Genomic DNA, 20,796 nt, shown 5'->3' on the forward strand with positions numbered 1-20,796 from the left:
CCGGAGAAGACCTCGCAGACAACATTGGATGGAGCTTAGGGCAGGGGGGCAAGAAAGATGCTCTCGGTCCCTTCCAAGGACCCGAAAAAGCCTTCCCTTCCCCTCCCTCTCGCAGTCGCTGGCTTTCCCCACTCAGTTCAGCCAAGAAGTGGCGCTCGACTCTCACCTCCATCAGCACCTCCGAAGCTCGGACAGCTCCTGTAGGCTGCGCATAGAAGGAAAGCATTGGACGCTCAACTTCAGCACCTCGAGTGTCGGACGGCTCCACCACCACCTCTCCACACTGTTAAGCGAGAGAGACGATAGGAGCCGTCGCGACGTACCCATGCAGCGCCGCCCGCCAACGCACAGAGGAGCGGAGGGGATCGGGCGCCAGGTCCGGGGGAAGGCTGGGAGGGAAGCTACGGCGCTGCTACCCAGCTTTCAACCCTGCGGGACCGGTGCTCCGCTCCTATCGCTCCGGCGAACAGGGTCCGCTACGCTTTCAACACCAGCGCCCGGCAGAGGGCTTGGAGAAGGCTCGCGCGGATCCTCGGTTCGGATCGCCTGGCTTCGCGGGAGCGGCCTTCGGCTAGGGCCGACGACGGCCGGACCGAGCAGATTTGGACCGGGGTGCGGGGCGAGTACCTGCCTCTCTCACGAAGGGAGTGTCACCGGTAAGAAGCCTCTTCCCACGTCTGCTTGCCGACTTACGCTCGCCCCGACGAGAGGCCCAACCGAAAGAGTGGAAAGGGGCAGAGATTTCCAGGGTCGCCCCACCAGGGATGCAATACCCCAGTGCAGACAGTCGGCCCTGCCCCGAACCTACTCGGTGGTTTGAAGGTTAACCTCTTGGGGAAAAGCAGCGATTCGCCTCGCGGTGCGTGCCTCCGCGGATCTAAACCCCCTCGATCGATGTGGGGCCAGAGGACCCCTTTTCCCCGTACGAAACTGTCAGCTCACCATGGGCTCGACGTCCGTGGGTCGGGGAGTTGAGCGCTTACGCGCGGCGGGACCTTATAACCTGCAGCGGCTGAGGAGCGAAGATTTCCAGGGTGGGCCCCCGGGGATGCCATACCCCGAGCAGCCTGTCGGCCCCGCTCCTAGCACGCTGGCAAGCAATGGAGTCTTCCCCGCGGCAGCCACCGCCCTCGCCCTAGCCTCGCCGTCGGTCGATGAAGAACGTCGTTCGCCCTCCTCTGGCTCGGGATTTGGAAACGGCCTGGCCTTCGCCTACTCCGTCGGGCAACTGCCTTCCGCCAGCCCCTTCCCTCGAATCCCCTTCTTCCATTTTAGACCCGATCAGGGGATTGGTCAGCCCAGCCCTGGGGTAAGAAGAGGGGTTGGGGTCGGTTCGGCTTCGGGTGCCCCGCTCGGCCAAAGGTTCCCCTCGCTTTGGAAGCACGCGAGGTCGCGGAGGGTGTCGGGGTTATTTTTTCGGCTCCCTGGCTTCGCGGGAGCGGCCTTCGGCTAGGGCCGAGGCCGTCCGGCCCGCGCAGATTTGGACCGGGGTCCGGGGCGAGTACCTGCCTCTCTCACGAAGGGAGTGTCACCGGTAAGAAGCCTCTTCCCACGTCTGCTTGCCGACTTACGCTCGCCCCGACGAGAGGCCCAACCGAAAGAGTGGAAAGGGGCAGAGATTTCCAGGGTCGCCCCACCAGGGATGCAATACCCCAGTGCAGACTGTCGGCCCTGCCCCGAACCTACTCGGTGGTTTGAAGGTTAACCTCTTGGGGAAAAGCAGCGATTCGCCTCGCGGTGCGTGCCTCCGCGGATCTAAACCCCCTCGATCGATGTGGGGCCAGAGGACCCCTTTTCCCCGTACGAAACGGCCGGCTCACCATGGGCTCGACATCCGTGGGTCGGAGAGTTGAGCGCTTACGCGCGGCGGGACCTTATAACCTGCAGCGGCTGAGGAGCGAAGATTTCCAGGGTGGGCCCCCGGGGATGCCATACCCCGAGCAGCCAGTCGGCCCCGCTCCTAGCGCGCTGACGAGCAATGGAGTCTTCCCCGCGGCAGCCACCGCCCTCGCCTCGCCGTCGGTCGATGAAGAGCCGAGTTCGCCCTCCTCTGCTCGGGACTCGGAAACGGCCTGGCCTTCGCCTACTCCGTCGGGCAACTGCCTTCCGCCAGCCCCTTCCCTCGAATCCCCTTCTTCCATTTTAGACCCGATCAGGGGATTGGTCAGCCCAGCCCTGGGGTAGGAAGAGGGGTTGGGGTCGGTTCGGCTTCCGGTGCCCCCGCTCGGCCAAAGGTCCCCTCGCTTTGGAAGCAGAGGGTGCCGGGGTTATTTTCGGCTTGACGCCTAGTCCGGTCCCTGCCGGTTCCCGTGGAGGCCCGCGGTCAAAACCAGCTCCCCGGCTGTCGGAGCCGGAGCCCCGCAGCCCGAGCGGACGCACCGAGTCCCTCATGTAAGGGATAGCCGCCCCTACGGAACGGCCCGGACTGGGACCAGGCACCCCCAGGCGCCGAAGGGGTGGGTCGGCCGTGTTGCCGAAGCTTAGCCGGCGCTGATGACCGCAGCCCCTAACGATGCCCACAGGCGGGGGAGCCAAGGAGAGCACTAGGAAGACGTGGCGGGGTCGGACGGCTCAATTTCCAGGGTGGGACCCCGGGGGTTCAGTACCCCGGGCATCCGGTCGGTTTCGCCGGCGCGACCCCAAGCCTTCCACGGCCCCCTTCGTGGGTGCAGGGATACCGTGCAGGGTGCAGGCTTAGACGCCAATTCCCCAGAAGTTTTAGGGATAGGGTTTGTCCGGGCGCCACCGCAGCGACAACCTCGCAAGAAGCTCTCTTCCACAAAAGCACGGGCAACGTTCGTGTGCGAGTGTTGGTCTCCCATGGTCTACCGACTCCCCCGGGCGGCCCAAGCGTTACGCCCACGGCCGGGCCCTCGAGCAGGCGCACCCCTGGTGCCTCTCGTAAGGGAAGGCTACGGTCCTCAACCCCTCGTATGGCGGGGAGGGCGCATTTGAAACGCTAAAGGACGAGCCCTGTTCGGGACCTGGCGGGGATCCGCGGATTGGCGAGAGGGATGGGTCTGCCGTTGGTCAGAGGGGACGCACCCCTGGGACGCAGTTTGGCATTAGCGACCGATGGCCCATCTACGACCATGTACTCCGGGAGCGCCAAGGAGGACGCGGGTGGGCTTTGGGGGCAGACTCAATTTCCAGGGTCTGGGCGCCGGGGGTGCAATACCCTTAAGCGCTCATGTCGGTTTCGTCTGCCGCCCGCCTCTGGCCCGGCTCCTAGTGACGGGTGCTGTGAACGTGCGATCGTGCTTGCGGTTGAAGAGTTCAAAGGCTACCGCTGGGGATAACACGCCCGGGGAATTTAGAAACCCCCCCCTCCGCTACAATCTCTGCTTCTGCCGGACTCGGAGGGGAGCCGCCCCGGGGGCGACCGCTCCCTCTCCTCTTCCGCGGCGTGCCGCGCGCTTCGCCGTCAGCAGCGGAGCGAACCTTTTTCTCGGTCCGCAGCTCTTCAGGCGTAGGCGGGCAGCGCTAACAGGGTACACTGGGGACCACTCGACCGCAACCGCTCCTCCGACCGACGAGCATACCTACCGCGGATACGCCACGGTGGGTCTAAGCCTCGTCGCCGCCGCGAGGAGCAGGCGGGAGCCGTCCCTTTTCGTGCTGCGGAAATAAACCGTGGACACAGAGGTGTGTCTGCGCTCTCCGACCGGGCGGGGGGCGATTGGACTTGCCCGAGGGACACTAGGCGAGGCGCTGCCGCGGGAGCCGGAGCTCCGCGCTGGACGCTGCCGCCGCCGCCGCCGCCCCCCACCCACGGTACGGTGGAGTACGCCCGTTCCATACGCTTCGTAGCAAACCTCAGCCGAAGCAGAGAGTCCTACCGCTGTGGCAGGAGCGGGGCCGTGCGAGGACCACACTGGCACCGCGCTACACAACCTTAGGCAGAGGACCACAGCCGCTCACGGGGAGCGGGGGATTGATGCGCGACCAAGACTGAGGCTAAGGAACGCTTTACCATAAACCGGCCGGGGCCAATACCCCTGACCGAGCAAAGTGCCCTGCCCCGCCGGATCGCGCTGTGTCAGATCGATCAAAAGAGCGGAGAGCCGAGACTCTACCGCTGGGAGTTTGTGGAGAACGGCCTGGCTTGCGTCCCGTCCTCCCGCCCTCGACCTCACATGGCTAGCCTCACCCGCCGGGAGCCACCCCATTGGGGACCGTAGGGCGGAGAAGGGGTCTCCGCGTCCGGAATTTACTTGTGGAGAACGGCCTGGCTTACGTCCCGTCCTCCCGCCCTCGACCTCACATGGCTAGCCTCACCCGCCGGGCGCCACCCCTTGGGGACCGTAGGGCGGAGAAGGGGTCTCCGCGTCCGGAATTTACTTGTGGAGAACGGCCTGGCTTACGTCCCGTCCTCCCGCCCTCGACCTCACACGGCTAGCCTCACCCGCCGGGCGCCACCCCATTGGGGACCGTAGGGCGGAGAAGGGGTCTCCGCGTCCGGAATTTACTTGTGGAGAACGGCCTGGCTTACGTCCCGTCCTCCCGCCCTCGACCTCACATGGCTAGCCTCACCCGCCGGGCGCCACCCCATTGGGGACCGTAGGGCGGAGAAGGGGTCTCCGCGTACGGAATTTCTTGTGGAGAACGGCCTGGCTTACGTCCCGTCCTCCCATGGCTAGCCTCACCCGCCGGGCGCCACCCCATTGGGGACCGTAGGGCGGAGAAGGGGTCTCCGCGTCCGGAATTTCTTGTGGAGAACGGCCTGGCTTACGTCCCGTCCTCCCGCCCTCGACCTCACATGGCTAGCCTACCCCGCCGGGCGCCGCTCCATTGGGGATACGGTACGGCAAAGCGCGACGCCGCACGATGCCAACACTTTGTGCAAAAACCTGGCAGAGTCGACCAAAACCTCGCTTCTTTGACCGGTATTTTTGATGCTTTTCTCTGCCGCCGAAGGTGCACTGAGGGTCGGATCGCCCAAAATTTTTACCGGTCGTTTTGGTCTGCGGTTCTTCCGAGAGGTGCCCGCCTGACAGTTCTTTTTCAGCAGCCTCCGAAAGGCCATCCAGCGGGCAAGCCAGGGGTTGGCAGCCGCCGGCGGTGAGCCTTCCCCGGCCGGGGCAGACGGCTCCGACCGCAAAATTTTTTCGACTTTCGCCGAGGCCAAAACCCCATGCACTTTTAAAGCCTGCCCGCAGCGCCGTCTCCTGTCAGACGTCCCTTGCCGCCTGCGGTGGTCCTCGCCCGGCAGAGAGAAGCCGGAGTCGCCCCCTCTCCGGTTCTTTTTCACCATTCCGGAGCTCTGAAATCTGCCGGACACCGAGTGACCGAGGACGCTTCCAGGAGGGCGGCAGCGAGAGGCAGAGTGCCACCGGTCGGGTCGCCGGTTCTCCCACACTTTGAAAATTTTTCGCTTGTTCTGGTGGGATGGAGAGAGAGCGTGGCTTATGCGCCCTCTGCCCCGCGGTCCGCCCTGGCTGGCCTTACGCCGGTGGTTCGCCAGGCCACCGGCACCTTGTACGGCGGGGACGGCGTGGCTTATGCGCCCGTCAACCCACCTACTCGCCCCGGCTAGCCTTTTACCCGGAGGGCGCCACGCTCCGGGTACCAGTGAGCGGCACGAACCCAGTCATACCATGCCGCTCACCTCGCGCCCTCTCCGGCCTCCGCCGCGGAGACCTCCCGCTAGGACCTGCGGGGGGCGATTTCTGCCAAAATCTACAAAGTCCCCGATGGTTAAGGACGTAGACTGTTGAGCGGGACCTACACACTCTTGTAGCCGATGGGGCTCGCCATTTCCCGCAGAAAATGGACCACCTCCCGCAGAGGAACATGAAATGCCCCTTCCCGCGGGACCCGAAGGACCGCTCTGTCCGAGCAGGCCTCCAGGACCACGGCACGCAAAAGCGACTCAGTCCCGCTGGCATTACGGATCTGACTTTGTGCAAAAACCAGGCAGAGTCGACCAAAACCTCCCTTCTTTGACCGGTGTTTTTGTTGCTTTTCTCTGCCGCCGAAGGTGCACTGAGGATCGGATCGCCCAAAATTTTTACCGGTCGTTTTGGTCTGCGGTTCTTCCGAGAGGTGCCCGCCTGACAGTTCTTTTTCAGCAGCCTCCGAAAGGGCATCCAGCGGGCAAGCCAGGGGTTGGCAGCCGCCGGCGGTGAGCCTTCCCCGGCCGGGGCAGACAGCTCCGACCGCAAAATTTTTTCGACTTTCGCCGAGGCCAAAACCCCATGCACTTTTAAAGCCTGCCCGCAGCGCCGTCTCCTGGCAGACGTCCCTTGCCGCCTGCGGTGGTCCTCGCCCGGCAGAGAGAAGCCGGATTCGCCCTCTCACCGGTTCTTTTTCACCATTCCGGAGCTCTGAAATCTGCCGGACACCGAGTGACCGAGGACGCTTCCAGGAGGGCGGCAGCGAGAGGCAGAGTGCCACCGGTCGGGAAGCCGGTTCTCCCACACTTTGAAATTTTTTCGCTTGTTCTGGTGGGATGGAGAGAGAGCGTGGCTTATGCGCCCTCTGCCCCGCGGTACGCCCTTGGCTAGCCTTACGCCGGTGGTTCGCCAGGCCACCGGCACCTTGTACAGCGGGGACGGCGTGGCTTATGCGCCCTCTGCCCCGCGGTACGCCCTTGGCTAGCCTTACGCCGGTGGTTCGCCAGGCCACCGGCACCTTGTACGGCGGGGACGGCGTTGCTTATGCGCCCGTCAATCCACCTACTCGCCCCGGCTAGCCTTTTACCCGGAGGGCGCCACGCTCCGGGTAGCAGTGAGCGGCACGAGCCCAGTCATACCATGCCGCTCACCTCGCACCTTTTCCGGCCTCCGCCGCGGAGACCTCCCGCTCTGTTCTGCGGAGAGCGATTTTGGGCAAAATCTACAAAGTCCCCGATGGTTAAGGACGTAGACTGTTGAGCGGGACCTACACACTCTTGTAGCCGAAGGGGCTCGCCATTTCCCGCAGAAAATGGATCACCTCCCGCAGAGGAACATGAAATGCCCCTTCCCGCGGGACCCGAAGGACCACTCTGTCCGAGCAGGCTTCCAGGACCACGGCACGCAAGAGCGACTCAGTCCCGCTGGCATTACGGATCTGACTTAGTGCAAAAACCTGGCAGAGTCGACCAAAACTCCCCTTCTCTGACCGGTATTTTTGTTGCTTTTCTCTGCCGCCGAAGGTGCACTACGGGTCGGATCGCCCAAAATTTTTACCGGTCGTTTTGGTCTGCGGTTCTTCCGAGAGGTGCCCGCCTGACAGTTCTTTTTCAGCAGCCTCCGAAAGGCCATCCAGCGGGCAAGCCAGGGGTTGGCAGCCGCCGGAGGTGAGCCTTCCCCGGCCGGGGCAGACAGCTCCGACCGCATAATTTTTTCGACTTTCTCCGAGGCCAAAACCCCATGCACTTTTAAAGCCTGCCCGCAGCGCCGTCTCCTGTCAGACGTCCCCGCCGCCTGCGGTGGTCCTCGCCCGGCAGAGAGAAGCCGGAGTCGCCCTCTCTCCGGTTCTTTTTCACCATTCCGGAGCTCTTAAATCTGCCCGTACTCCGAGTGACCGAGGACGCTTCCAGGACGGCGGCAGCGAGAGGCAGAGTGCAACCGGTCGGGAAGCCGGTTCTCCCACACTTTGAAAATTTTTCGCTTGTGCTGGTGGGATGGAGAGAGAGCGTGGCTTATGCGCCCTCTGCCCCGCGGTACGCCCTTGGCTAGCCTTACGCCGGTGGTTCGCCAGGCCACCGGCACCTTGTACGGCGGGGACGGCGTTGCTTATGCGCCCGTCATCCCACCTACTCGCCCCGGCTAGCCTTTTACCCGGAGGGCGCCACGCTCCGGGTAGCAGTGAGCGGCACGAGCCCAGTCATACCATGCCGCTCACCTCGCACCTTTTCCGGCCTCCGCCGCGGAGACCTCACGCTCTGTTCTGCGGAGAGCGATTTTGGGCAAAATCTACAAAGTCCCCGATGGTTAAGGACGTAGACTGTTGAGCGGGACCTACACACTCTTGTAGCAGAAGGGGCTCGCCATTTCCCGCAGAAAATGGATCACCTCCCGCAGAGGAACATGAAATGCCCCTTCCCGCGGGACCCGCAGGACCGCTCTGTCCGAGCAGGCCTCCAGGACCACGGCACGCAAAAGCGACTCAGTCCCGCTGGCATTACGGATCTGACTTAGTGCAAAAACCTGGCAGAGTCGACCAAAACTCCCCTTCTCTGACCGGTATTTTTGTTGCTTTTCTCTGCCGCCGAAGGTGCACTACGGGTCGGATCGCCCAAAATTTTTACCGGTCGTTTTGGTCTGCGGTTCTTCCGAGAGGTGCCCGCCTGACAGTTCTTTTTCAGAAGCCTCCGAAAGGCCATCCAGCGGGCAAGCCAGGGGTTGGCAGCCGCCGGCGGTGAGCCTTCCCCGGCCGGGGCAGAAAGCTCCGACCGCATAATTTTTTCGACTTTTGCCGAGGCCAAAACCCCATGCACTTTTAAAGCCTGCCCGCAGCGCCGTCTCCTGTCAGACGTCCCCGCCGCCTGCGGTGGTCCTCGCCCGGCAGAGAGAAGCCGGAGTCGCCCTCTCTCCGGTTCTTTTTCACCATTCCGGAGCTCTTAAATCTGCCGTACTCCGAGTGACCGAGGACGCTTCCAGGAGGGCGGCAGCGAGAGGCAGAGTGCCACCGGTCGGGAAGCCGGTTCTCCCACACTTTGAAAATATTTCGCTTGTGCTGGTGGGATGGAGAGAGAGCGTGGCTTATGCGCCCTCTGCCCCGCGGTACGCCCTGGCTAGCCTTACGCCGTTGGTTCGCCAGGCCACCGGCACCTTGTACGGCGGGGACGGCGTTGCTTATGCGCCCGTCATCCCACCTACTCGCCCCGGCTAGCCTTTTACCCGGAGGGCGCCACGCTCCGGGTAGCAGTGAGCGGCACGAGCCCAGTCATACCATGCCGCTCACCTCGCACCTTTTCCGGCCTCCGCCGCGGAGACCTCACGCTCTGTTCTGCGGAGAGCGATTTTGGGCAAAATCTACAAAGTCCCCGATGGTTAAGGACGTAGACTGTTGAGCGGGACCTACACACTCTTGTAGCCGAAGGGGCTCGCCATTTCCCGCAGAAAATGGATCACCTCCCGCAGAGGAACATGAAATGCCCCTTCCCGCGGGACCCGAAGGACCGCTCTGTCCGAGCAGGCCTCCAGGACCACGGCACGCAAAAGCGACTCAGTCCCGCTGGCATTACGGATCTGACTTAGTGCAAAAACCTGGCAGAGTCGACCAAAACTCCCCTTCTCTGACCGGTATTTTTGTTGCTTTTCTCTGCCGCCGAAGGTGCACTACGGGTCGGATCGCCCAAAATTTTTACCGGTCGTTTTGGTCTGCGGTTCTTCCGAGAGGTGCCCGCCTGACTGTTCTTTTTCAGCAGCCTCCGAAAGGGCATCCAGCGGGCAAGCCAGGGGTTGGCAGCCGCCGGCGGTGAGCCTTCCCCGGCCGGGGCAGAAAGCTCCGACCGCATAATTTTTTCGACTTTCGCCGAGGCCAAAAGCCCAGGCACTTAGAAAGCCTGCCCGCAGCGCCGCCTCCTGTCAGAGGTCCCCGCCGCCTGCGGTGGTCCTCGCCCGGCAGAGAGAAGCCGGAGTCGCCCTCTCTCCGGTTCTTTTTCACCATTCCGGAGCTCTTAAATCTGCCGTACTCCGAGTGACCGAGGACGCTTCCAGGAGGGCGGCAGAGAGAGGCAGAGTGCCACCGGTCGGGAAGCCGGTTCTCCCACACTTTGAAAATTTTTCGCTTGTGCTGGTGGGATGGAGAGAGAGCGTGGCTTATGCGCCCTCTGCCCCGCGGTACGCCCTGGCTAGCCTTACGCCGGTGGTTCGCCAGGCCACCGGCACCTTGTACGGCGGGGACGGCGTTGCTTATGCGCCCGTCAACCCACCTACTCGCCCCGGCTAGCTTTTTACCCGGAGGGCGCCACGCTCCGGGTAGCAGTGAGCGGCACGAGCCCAGTCATACCATGCCGCTCACCTCGCACCTTTTCCGGCCTCCGCCGCGGAGACCTCACGCTCTGTTCTGCGGAGAGCGATTTTGGGCAAAATCTACAAAGTCCCCGATGGTTAAGGACGTAGACTGTTGAGCGGGACCTACACACTCTTGTAGCCGAAGGGGCTCGCCATTTCCCGCAGAAAATGGATCACCTCCCGCAGAGGAACATGAAATGCCCCTTCCCGCGGGACCCGAAGGACCGCTCTGTCCGAGCAGGCCTCCAGGACCACGGCACGCAAAAGCGACTCAGTCCCGCTGGCATTACGGATCTGACTTAGTGCAAAAACCTGGCAGAGTCGACCAAAACTCCCCTTCTCTGACCGGTATTTTTGCTGCTTTTCTCTGCCGCCGAAGGTGCACTACGTGTCGGATCGCCCAAAATTTTTACCGGTCGTTTTGGTCTGCGGTTCTTCCGAGAGGTGCCCGCCTGACAGTTCTTTTTCAGCAGCCTCCGAAAGGGCATCCAGCGGGCAAGCCAGGGGTTGGCAGCCGCCGGCGGTGAGCCTTCCCCGGCCGGGGCAGACAGCTCCGACCGCATAATTTTTTCGAACTTCTCCGAGGTCAAAATCCCAGGCACTCCGACGGAAGGTCCGCCGCGCGTCTCCCGTCTGACGTCCCCGCCGCTCGCGGTGGTCCTCGCCCGGCAGGGAGCTGCCGGATTCGCCCTCTTACCGGTTCTTTTTCACCTTTCCGGAGCTCTGATATCTGCCGCACACACAGTGACCGAGGACGCTTCCAGGAGGGCGGCAGCGAGAGGCAGAGTGCCACCGGGCGGGTCCTCGGTTCTCCCACACTTAGAAAATTTTTGCGCTTGTGCTGGTGCGAGGACGTAGGTCTTTCGACCGGGGCAAGCCTGGAGGGCGGTAGCCGGGATTGGCGCCCTATTCCAGGCTAGCTCTCGGAGGCTTCACCCGGTTGGAGGTTGGAGCTCCGACTTCCATGGGCATGTTCCTCACCGGGACCTACGACCAAGTGTGGCCGAGGGACAGTGACACATTCCCGGGTAGCCTGAGTGGCTGCTCCCGCTGAGCTACTTCCATGGGCACTATTCCTCCCCGGGACTTGCCGCCAAGTCTTGGCCGGGGGACAGTGACACATTCCCGGGTAGCCTGAGTGGCTTCTCCCGCTGAGCTCTTACTTCCATGGGCATGTTCCTCACCGGGACCAACTACCAAGTGTGGCCGGGTTTCGAGCTCCAAACTCGGCTTGCACTTGGTCGCTTGGGGGGTCCCCTCCGCTCCGGGAAGGGCGCCCTCCAGCGGGCAGACGAGGGTACTTCTAGTCTGCCCGAGCTCCATGGGGCCCCTCTCGCCCCTAGGCTCCCCGCCCAGGGTTCCAGGGTCCCGGATAAAGCCACCCTGCCGAGTTCGGTATAGGGTACCGGGCCTGGCTGGAATCACGCCGGGATCGGTGAGACCTCCTCGGCCGCGGCTCAGCCTCCAAACTCCCTTTCGCGGTTCTCTTCCCTTCAACTTCCATGGGCATGTTCCACACCGGGACCTCCGACCAAGTGTGGCCGGGGAACAGTCACCCATGCCCGGGTAGCCTCAGCGGCTGCTCCCGCTGAGGTCAACTTGGAGGTTGGAGCTCCGACTTCCATGGGCACTATTCCTCCCCGGGACCTGCCGCCAAGTCTGGCCGGGGGACAGTGACACATTCCCGGGTAGCCCTGAGCGGCTGCTCCCGCTGAACTCTTACTTCCATGGGCATGTTCCTCATCAGGAACCAACGACCAAGTGTGGCCCAGGGACAGTGACACATTCCCGGTTAGCCTGAGTGGCTGCTCCCGCTGAGCTACTTCCATGAGCACTATTCCTCCCCGGGACCTGCCGCCAAGTCCGGCCGGGGGACAGTGACACATTCCCGGGTAGCCTGAGCGGCTGCTCCCGCTGAGCTACTTCCATGGGCACTATTCCTCCCCGGGACTTGCCGCCAAGTCTTGGCCGGGGGACAGTGACACATTGCCGGGTAGCCTGAGTGGCTGCTCCCGCTGAGCTCTTACTTCCATGGGCATGTTCCTCACCGGGACATACTACCAAGTGTGGCCGGGTTTCGAGCTCCAAACTCGGCTTGCACTTGGTCGCTTGGGGGTCCCCTCCGCTCCGGGAAGGGCGCCCTCCAGCGGGCAGACGAGGGTACTTCTAGTCTGCCCGAGCTCCATGGGGCCCCTCTCGCCCCTAGGCTCCCCGCCCAGGGTTCCAGGGTCCCGGATACAGCCACCCTGCCGAGTTCGGTATAGGGTACCGGGCCTGGCTGGAATCACGCCGGGATCGGTGAGACCTCCTCGGCCGCGGCTCAGCCTCCAAACTCCCTTTCGCGGTTCTCTTCCCTTCAACTTCCATGGGCATGTTCCACACCGGGACCTCCGACCAAGTGTGGCCGGGGAACAGTCACCCATGCCCGGGTAGCCTCAGCGGCTGCTCCCGCTGAGGTCAACTTGGAGGTTGGAGCTCCGACTTCCATGGGCACTATTCCTCCCCGGGACCTGCCGCCAAGTCTGGCCGGGGGACAGTGACACATTCCCGGGTAGCCCTGAGCGGCTGCTCCCGCTGAACTCTTACTTCCATGGGCATGTTCCTCATCAGGAACCAACGACCAAGTGTGGCCCAGGGACAGTGACACATTCCCGGTTAGCCTGAGTGGCTGCTCCCGCTGAGCTACTTCCATGAGCACTATTCCTCCCCGGGACCTGCCGCCAAGTCTGGCCGGGGGACAGTGACACATTCCCGGGTAGCCTGAGCGGCTGCTCCCGCTGAGCTACTTCCATGGGCACTATTCCTCCCCGGGACTTGCCGCCAAGTCTTGGCCGGGGGACAGTGACACATTGCCGGGTAGCCTGAGTGGCTGCTCCCGCTGAGCTCTTACTTCCATGGGCATGTTCCTCACCGGGACATACTACCAAGTGTGGCCGGGTTTCGAGCTCCAAACTCGGCTTGCACTTGGTCGCTTGGGGGTCCCCTCCGCTCCGGGAAGGGCGCCCTCCAGCGGGCAGACGAGGGTACTTCTAGTCTGCCCGAGCTCCATGGGGCCCCTCTCGCCCCTAGGCTCCCCGCCCAGGGTTCCAGGGTCCCGGATACAGCCACCCTGCCGAGTTCGGTATAGGGTACCGGGCCTGGCTGGAATCACGCCGGGATCGGTGAGACCTCCTCGGCCGCGGCTCAGCCTCCAAACTCCCTTTCGCGGTTCTCTTCCCTTCAACTTCCATGGGCATGTTCCACACCGGGACCTCCGACCAAGTGTGGCCGGGGAACAGTCACCCATGCCCGGGTAGCCTCAGCGGCTGCTCCCGCTGAGGTCAACTTGGAGGTTGGAGCTCCGACTTCCATGGGCACTATTCCTCCCCGGGACCTGCCGCCAAGTCTGGCCGGGGGACAGTGACACATTCCCGGGTAGCTTGAGCGGCTTCTCCCGCTGAACTCTTACTTCCATGGGCATGTTCCTCATCAGGAACCAACGACCAAGTGTGGCCCAGGGACAGTGACACATTCCCGGGTAGCCTCAGCAGCTGCTCCCGCTGAGCTACTTCCATGAGCACTATTCCTCCCCGGGACCTGCCGCCAAGTCTGGCCGGGGGACAGTGACACATTCCCGGGTAGCCTGAGCGGCTGCTCCCGCTGGGCTACTTCCATGGGCACTATTCCTCCCCGGGACCTGCCGCCAAGTCTGGCCGGGGGACAGTGACACATTCCCGGGTAGCCTGAGTGGCTGCTCCCGCTGAGCTCTTACTTCCATGGGCATGTTCCTCACCGGGACATACTACCAAGTGTGGCCGGGTTTCGAGCTCCAAACTCGGCTTGCACTTGGTCGCTTGGGGGGTCCCCTCCGCTCCGGGAAGGGCGCCCTCCAGCGGGCAGACGAGGGTACTTCTAGTCTGCCCGAGCTCCATGGGGCCCCTCTCGCCCCTAGGCTCCCCGCCCAGGGTTCCAGGGTCCCGGATACAGCCACCCTGTCGAGTTCGGTATAGGGTACCGGGCCTGGCTGGAATCACGCCGGGATCGGTGAGACCTCCTCGGCCGCGGCTCAGCCTCCAAACTCCCTTTCGCGGTTCTCTTCCCTTCAACTTCCATGGGCATGTTCCACACCGGGACCTCCGACCAAGTGTGGCCGGGGAACAGTCACCCAGGCCCGGGTAGCCTCAGCGGCTGCTCCCGCTGAGGTCAACTTGGAGGTTGGAGCTCCGACTTCCATGGGCACTATTCCTCCCCGGGACCTGCCGCCAAGTCTGGCCGGGGGACAGTGACACATTCCCGGGTAGCCTGAGCGGCTGCTCCCGCTGAACTCTTTAGTTCCATGGGCATGTTCCTCATCAGGAATCAACGACCAAGTGTGGCCGAGGGACAGTGACACATTCCCGGGTAGCCTCAGCAGCTGCTCCCGCTGAGCTACTTCCATGAGCACTATTCCTCCCCGGGACCTGCCGCCAAGTCTGGCCGGGGGACAGTGACACATTCCCGGGTAGCCTGAGTGGCTGCTCCCGCTGAGCTACTTCCATGGGAACTATTCCTCCCCGGGACTTGCCGCCAAGTCTTGGCCGGGGGACAGTGACACATTCCCGGGTAGCCTGAGTGGCTGCTCCCGCTGAGCTACTTCCATGGGAACTATTCCTCCCCGGGACTTGCCGCCAAGTCTTGGCCGGGGGACAGTGACACATTCCCGTGTAGCCTGAGTGGCTGCTCCCGCTGAGCTCTTACTTCCATGGGCATGTTCCTCACCGGGACATACTACCAAGTGTGGCCGGGTTTCGAGCTCCAAACTCGGCTTGCACTTGGTCGCTTGGGGGGTCCCCTCCGCTCCGGGAAGGGCGCCCTCCAGCGGGCAGACGAGGGTACTTCTAGTCTGCCCGAGCTCCATGGGGCCCCTCTCGCCCCTAGGCTCCCGGCCCAGGGTTCCAGGGTCGCGGATCCAGCCACCATGCGGAGTTCGGTTTGGGTACCGGGCCTGGCAGAAATCACGCCGGGATCGGTGAGCCCTCCTCGGCCGCGGCTTCGCGCAAAAACTCCCTTTCGCGGTTCTCTTCACTTCAACTTCCATGGACACGTTCCACACTTGGACCTACGACCAAGTGTGCCCGGGGAACAGTAACCCATGCCCGGGCAGCCTCAGCAAGTGCTCCGGCTGAGGTCAGTTTGGAGGTTTGAGCTCCGACTTCCATGGCCATGTTCCTCACCGGGACCTACGACCAAGCGTGGCCGGGTTTCGAGCTCCAAACTCGGCTTGCACTTGGTGGCCAAGGGGGTCCCCTCCGCTCCGGGAAGGGCGCCCTCCAGCGGGCAGACGAGGTTACTTCTAGTCTGCCCGAGCTCCATGGGGCATTATTCCTCCCCGGGACTTGCCGCCAAGTCTGGCCGGGGGACAGTGACACTTGGCCGGGTAGGCGAAGTGGCTTCTCCCGCTGACTTGCCCCTTTGGAAGTAGGAGCTCCTACTTCCATGGGCATTATTCCTCCCCGGGACTTGCCGCCAAGTCTGGCCGGGGGACAGTGACACTTGGCCGGGTAGGCGAAGTGGCTTCTCCCGCTGACTTGCCCCTTTGGAAGTAGGAGCTCCTACTTCCATGGGCATTATTCCTCCCCGGGACTTGCCGCCAAGTCTGGCCGGGGGACAGTGACACTTGGCCGGGTAGGCGAAGTGGCTTCTCCCGCTGACTTGCCCCTTTGGAAGTAGGAGCTCTTACTTCCATGGGCATTATACCTCTCGAAGACTTAGAGCCAAGTGAGCTCCTACTTCCATGGGCATTATTCCTCCCCGGGACTTGCCGCCAAGTCTGGCCGGGGGACAGTGACACTTGGCCGGGTAGGCGAAGTGGCTTCTCCCGCTGACTTGCCCCTTTGGAAGTAGGAGCTCTTACTTCCATGGGCATTATACCTCTCGAAGACGTAGAGCCAAGTGAGCTCCTACTTCCATGGGCATTATTCCTCCCCGGGACTTGCCGCCAAGTCTGGCCGGGGGACAGTGACACTTGGCCGGGTAGGCCAAGTGGCTTCTCCCGCTGACTTGCCCCTTTGGAAGTAGGAGCTCCTACTTCCATGGGCATTATTCCTCCCCGGGACTTGCCGCCAAGTCTGGCCGGGGGACAGTGACACTTGGCCGGGTAGGCGAAGTGGCTTCTCCCGCTGACTTGCCCCTTTGGAAGTAGGAGCTCCTACTTCCATGGGCATTATTCCTCCCCGGGACTTGCCGCCAAGTCTGGCCGGGGGACAGTGACACTTGGCCGGGTAGGCGAAGTGGCTTCTCCCGCTGACTTGCCCCTTTGGAAGTAGGAGCTCTTACTTCCATGGGCATTATACCTCTCGAAGACTTAGAGCCAAGTGAGCTCCTACTTCCATGGGCATTATTCCTCCCCGGGACTTGCCGCCAAGTCTGGCCGGGGGACAGTGACACTTGGCCGGGTAGGCGAAGTGGCTTCTCCCGCTGACTTGCCCCTTTGGAAGTAGGAGCTCCTACTTCCATGGGCATTATTCCTCCCCGGGACTTGCCGCCAAGTCTGGCCGGGGGACAGTGACACTTGGCCGGGTAGGCGAAGTGGCTTCTCCCGCTGACTTGCCCCTTTGGAAGTAGGAGCTCCTACTTCCATGGGCATTATTCCTCCCCGGGACTTGCCGCCAAGTCTGGCCGGGGGACAGTGACACTTGGCCGGGTAGGCGAAGTGGCTTCTCCCGCTGACTTGCCCCTTTGGAAGTAGGAGCTCCTACTTCCATGGGCATTATTCCTCCCCGGGACTTGCCGCCAAGTCTGGCCGGGGGACAGTGACACTTGGCCGGGTAGGCGAAGTGGCTTCTCCCGCTTACTTGCCCCTTTGGAAGTAGGAGCTCCTACTTCCATGGGCATTATTCCTCCCCGGGACTTGCCGCCAAGTCTGGCCGGGGGACAGTGACACTTGGCCGGGTAGGCGAAGTGGCTTCTCCCGCTGACTTGCCCCTTTGGAAGTAGGAGCTCTTACTTCCATGGGCATTATACCTCTCGAAGACTTAGAGCCAAGTGAGCTCCTACTTCCATGGGCATTATTCCTCCCCGGGACTTGCCGCCAAGTCTGGCCGGGGGACAGTGACAATTGGCCGGGTAGGCGAAGTGGCTTCTCCCGCTGACTTGCCCCTTTGGAAGTAGGAGCTCCTACTTCCATGGGCATTATTCCTCCCCGGGACTTGCCGCCAAGTCTGGCCGGGGGACAGTGACATGTGGCCGGATAGGCCAAGTGGCTTCTCCCGCTGACTTGCCCCTTTGGAAGTAGGAGCTCCTACTTCCATGGGCATTATTCCTCCCCGGGACCTACAGCCAAGAGTGGCCGGGGGACAGTGACACTTGGCCGGGTAGGCGAAGTGGCTTCTCCCGCTGACTTGCCCCTTTGGAAGTAGGAGCTCCTACTTCCATGGGCATTATTCCTCCCCGGGACTTGCCGCCAAGTCTGGCCGGGGGACAGCGACATGTGGCCGGATAGGCCAAGTGGCTTCTCCCGCTGACTTGCCCCTTTGGAAGTAGGAGCTCCTACTTCCATGGGCATTATTCCTCCCCGGGACCTACAGCCAAGAGTGGCCGGGGGACAGTGACACTTGGCCGGGTAGGCCAAGTGGCTTCTCCCGCTGACTTGCCCCTTTGGAAGTAGGAGCTCCTACTTCCATGGGCATTATTCCTCCCCGGGACTTGCCGCCAAGTCTGGCCGGGGGACAGTGACACTTGGCCGGGTAGGCGAAGTGGCTTCTCCCGCTGACTTGCCCCTTTGGAAGTAGGAGCTCCTACTTCCATGGGCATTATTCCTCCCCGGGACCTACTGCCAAGTGTGGCCGGGGGACAGTGACATGTGGCCGGATAGGCCAAGTGGCTTCTCCCGCTGACTTGCCCCTTTGGAAGTAGGAGCTCCTACTTCCATGGGCATTATTCCTCCCCGGGACTTGCCGCCAAGTCTGGCCGGGGGACAGTGACACTTGGCCGGGTAGGCGAAGTGGCTTCTCCCGCTGACTTGCCCCTTTGGAAGTTGGAGCTCTTACTTCCATGGGCATTATACCTCTCGAAGACTTAGAGCCAAGTGAGCTCCTACTTCCATGGGCATTATTCCTCCCCGGGACTTGCCGCCAAGTCTGGCCGGGGGACAGTGACACTTGGCCGGGTAGGCGAAGTGGCTTCTCCCGCTGACTTGCCCCTTTGGAAGTAGGAGCTCCTACTTCCATGGGCATTATTCCTCCCCGGGACCTACTGCCAAGTGTGGCCGGGGGACAGTGACATGTGGCCGTATAGGCCAAGTGGCTTCTCCCGCTGACTTGCCCCTTTGGAAGTAGGAGCTCCTACTTCCATGGGCATTATTCCTCCCCGGGACTTGCCGCCAAGTCTGGCCGGGGGACAGTGACACTCGGCCGGGTAGGCGAAGTGGCTTCTCCCGCTGACTTGCCCCTTTGGAAGTAGGAGCTCCTACTTCCATGGGCATTATTCCTCCCCGGGACCTACTGCCAAGTGTGGCCGGGGAACAGTGACTCTTGGCCGGATAGGCCAAGTGGCTTCTCCCGCTGACTGGCCCTTTTGGAAGTAGGAGCTCCTACTTCCATGGGCATTATTCCTCCCCGGGACCTACAGCCAAGTGTGGCCGGGGAACAGTGACTCTTTGCCGGATAGGCCAAGTGGCTTCTCCCGCTGACTTGCCCCTTTGGAAGTAGGAGCTCCTACTTCCATGGGCATTATTCCTCCCCGGGACCTACAGCCAAGTGTGGCCGGGGAACAGTGACTCTTGGCCGGATAGGCCAAGTGGCTTCTCCCGCTGACTTGCCCCTTTGGAAGTAGGAGCTCTTACTTCCATGGGCAGTATACCTCTCGGGGACTTAGAGCCAAGTGTCTTCACCCTTTGGAGGTAGTAGCTCCTACTTCCATGTGCATTATTCCTCCCCGGGACATACTGCCAAGTGTGGCCGGGGAACAGTGACTCTTGGCCGGATAGGCCAAGTGGCTTCTCCCGCTGACTTGCCCCTATGGAAGTAGGAGCTCTTACTTCCATGGGCATTATTCCTCCCCGGGACCTACTGCCAAGTGTGGCCGGGGAACAGTGACTCTTGGCCGGATAGGCCAAGTGGCTTCTCCCGCTGACTTGCCCCTTTGGAAGTAGGAGCTCCCACTTCCATGGGCATTATTCCTCCCCGGGACCTACTGCCAAGTGTGGCCGGGGAACAGTGACTCTTGGCCGGATAGGCCAAGTGGCTTCTCCCGCTGACTTGCCCCTTTGGAGGTAGTAGCTCCTACTTCCATGGGCATTATTCCTCCCCGGGACCTACTGCCAAGTGTGGCCGGGGAACAGTGACTCTTGGCCGGATAGGCCAAGTGGCTTCTCCCGCTGACTTGCCCCTTTGGAAGTAGGAGCTCCTACTTCCATGGGCATTATTCCTCCCCGGGACCTACTGCCAAGTGTGGCCGGGGGACAGTGACATGTGGCCGGATAGGCCAAGTGGCTTCTCCCGCTGACTTGCCCCTTTGGAAGTAGGAGCTCCTACTTCCATGGGCATTATTCCTCCCCGGGACCTACAGCCAAGAGTGGCCGGGGGACAGTGACACTTGGCCGGGTAGGCGAGGTGGCTTCTCCCGCTGACTTGACCCTTTGGAAGTAGGAGCTCCTACTTCCATGGGCATTATTCCTCCCCGGGACTTGCCGCCAAGTCTGGCCGGGGGACAGTGACATGTGGCCGGATAGGCCAAGTGGCTTCTCCCGCTGACTTGCCCCTTTGGAAGTAGGAGCTCCTACTTCCATGGGCATTATTCCTCCCGGGGACTTGCCGCCAAGTCTGGCCGGGGGACAGTGACACTCGGCCGGGTAGGCGAAGTGGCTTCTCCCGCTGACTTGCCCCTTTGGAAGTAGGAGCTCCTACTTCCATGGGCATTATTCCTCCCCGGGACCTACTGCCAAGTGTGGCCGGGGGACAGTGACACTTGGCCGGGTAGGCGAAGTGGCTTCTCCCGCTGACTTGACCCTTTGGAAGTAGGAGCTCCTACTTCCATGGGCATTATTCCTCCCCGGGACCTCCTGCCAAGTGTGGCCGGGGAACAGTGACTCTTGGCCGGATAGGCCAAGTGGCTTCTCCCGCTGACTTGCCCCTTTGGAAGTAGGAGCTCCTACTTCCATGGGCATTATTCCTCCCCGGGACCTACAGCCAAGTGTGGCCGGGGAACAGTGACTCTTTGCCGGATAGGCCAAGTGGCTTCTCCCGCTGACTTGCCCCTTTGGAAGTAGGAGCTCCTACTTCCATGGGCATTATTCCTCCCCTCGACCTACAGCCAAGTGTGGCCGGGGAACAGTGACTCTTTGCCGGATAGGCCAAGTGGCTTCTCCCGCTGACTTGCCCCTTTGGAGGTAGTAGCTCCTACTTCCATGGGCATTATTCCTCCCCGGGACATACTGCCAAGTGTGGCCGGGGAACAGTGACTCTTTGCCGGATAGGCCAAGTGGCTTCTCCCGCTGACTTGCCCCTTTGGAGGTAGTAGCTCCTACTTCCATGGGCATTATTCCTCCCCGGGACCTACAGCCAAGAGTGGCCGGGGAACAGTGACTCTTGGCCGGATAGGCCAAGTGGCTTCTCCCGCTGACTTGCCCCTTTGGAAGTAGGAGCTCCTACTTCCATGGGCATTATTCCTCCCCGGGACCTACTGCCAAGTGTGGCCGGGGAACAGTGACTCTTGGCCGGATAGGCCAAGTGGCTTCTCCCGCTGACTTGCCCCTATGGAAGTAGGAGCTCTTACTTCCATGGGCAGTATACCACTCGGGGACTTAGAGCCAAGTGTCTTCACCCTTTGGAGGTAGTAGCTCCTACTTCCATGGGCATTATTCCTCCCCGGGACATACTGCAAATTGTGGCCG

Source organism: Engystomops pustulosus, unplaced genomic scaffold (assembly GCF_040894005.1).
Source record: "Engystomops pustulosus unplaced genomic scaffold, aEngPut4.maternal MAT_SCAFFOLD_486, whole genome shotgun sequence".
Taxonomy (NCBI): domain Eukaryota; kingdom Metazoa; phylum Chordata; class Amphibia; order Anura; family Leptodactylidae; genus Engystomops; species Engystomops pustulosus.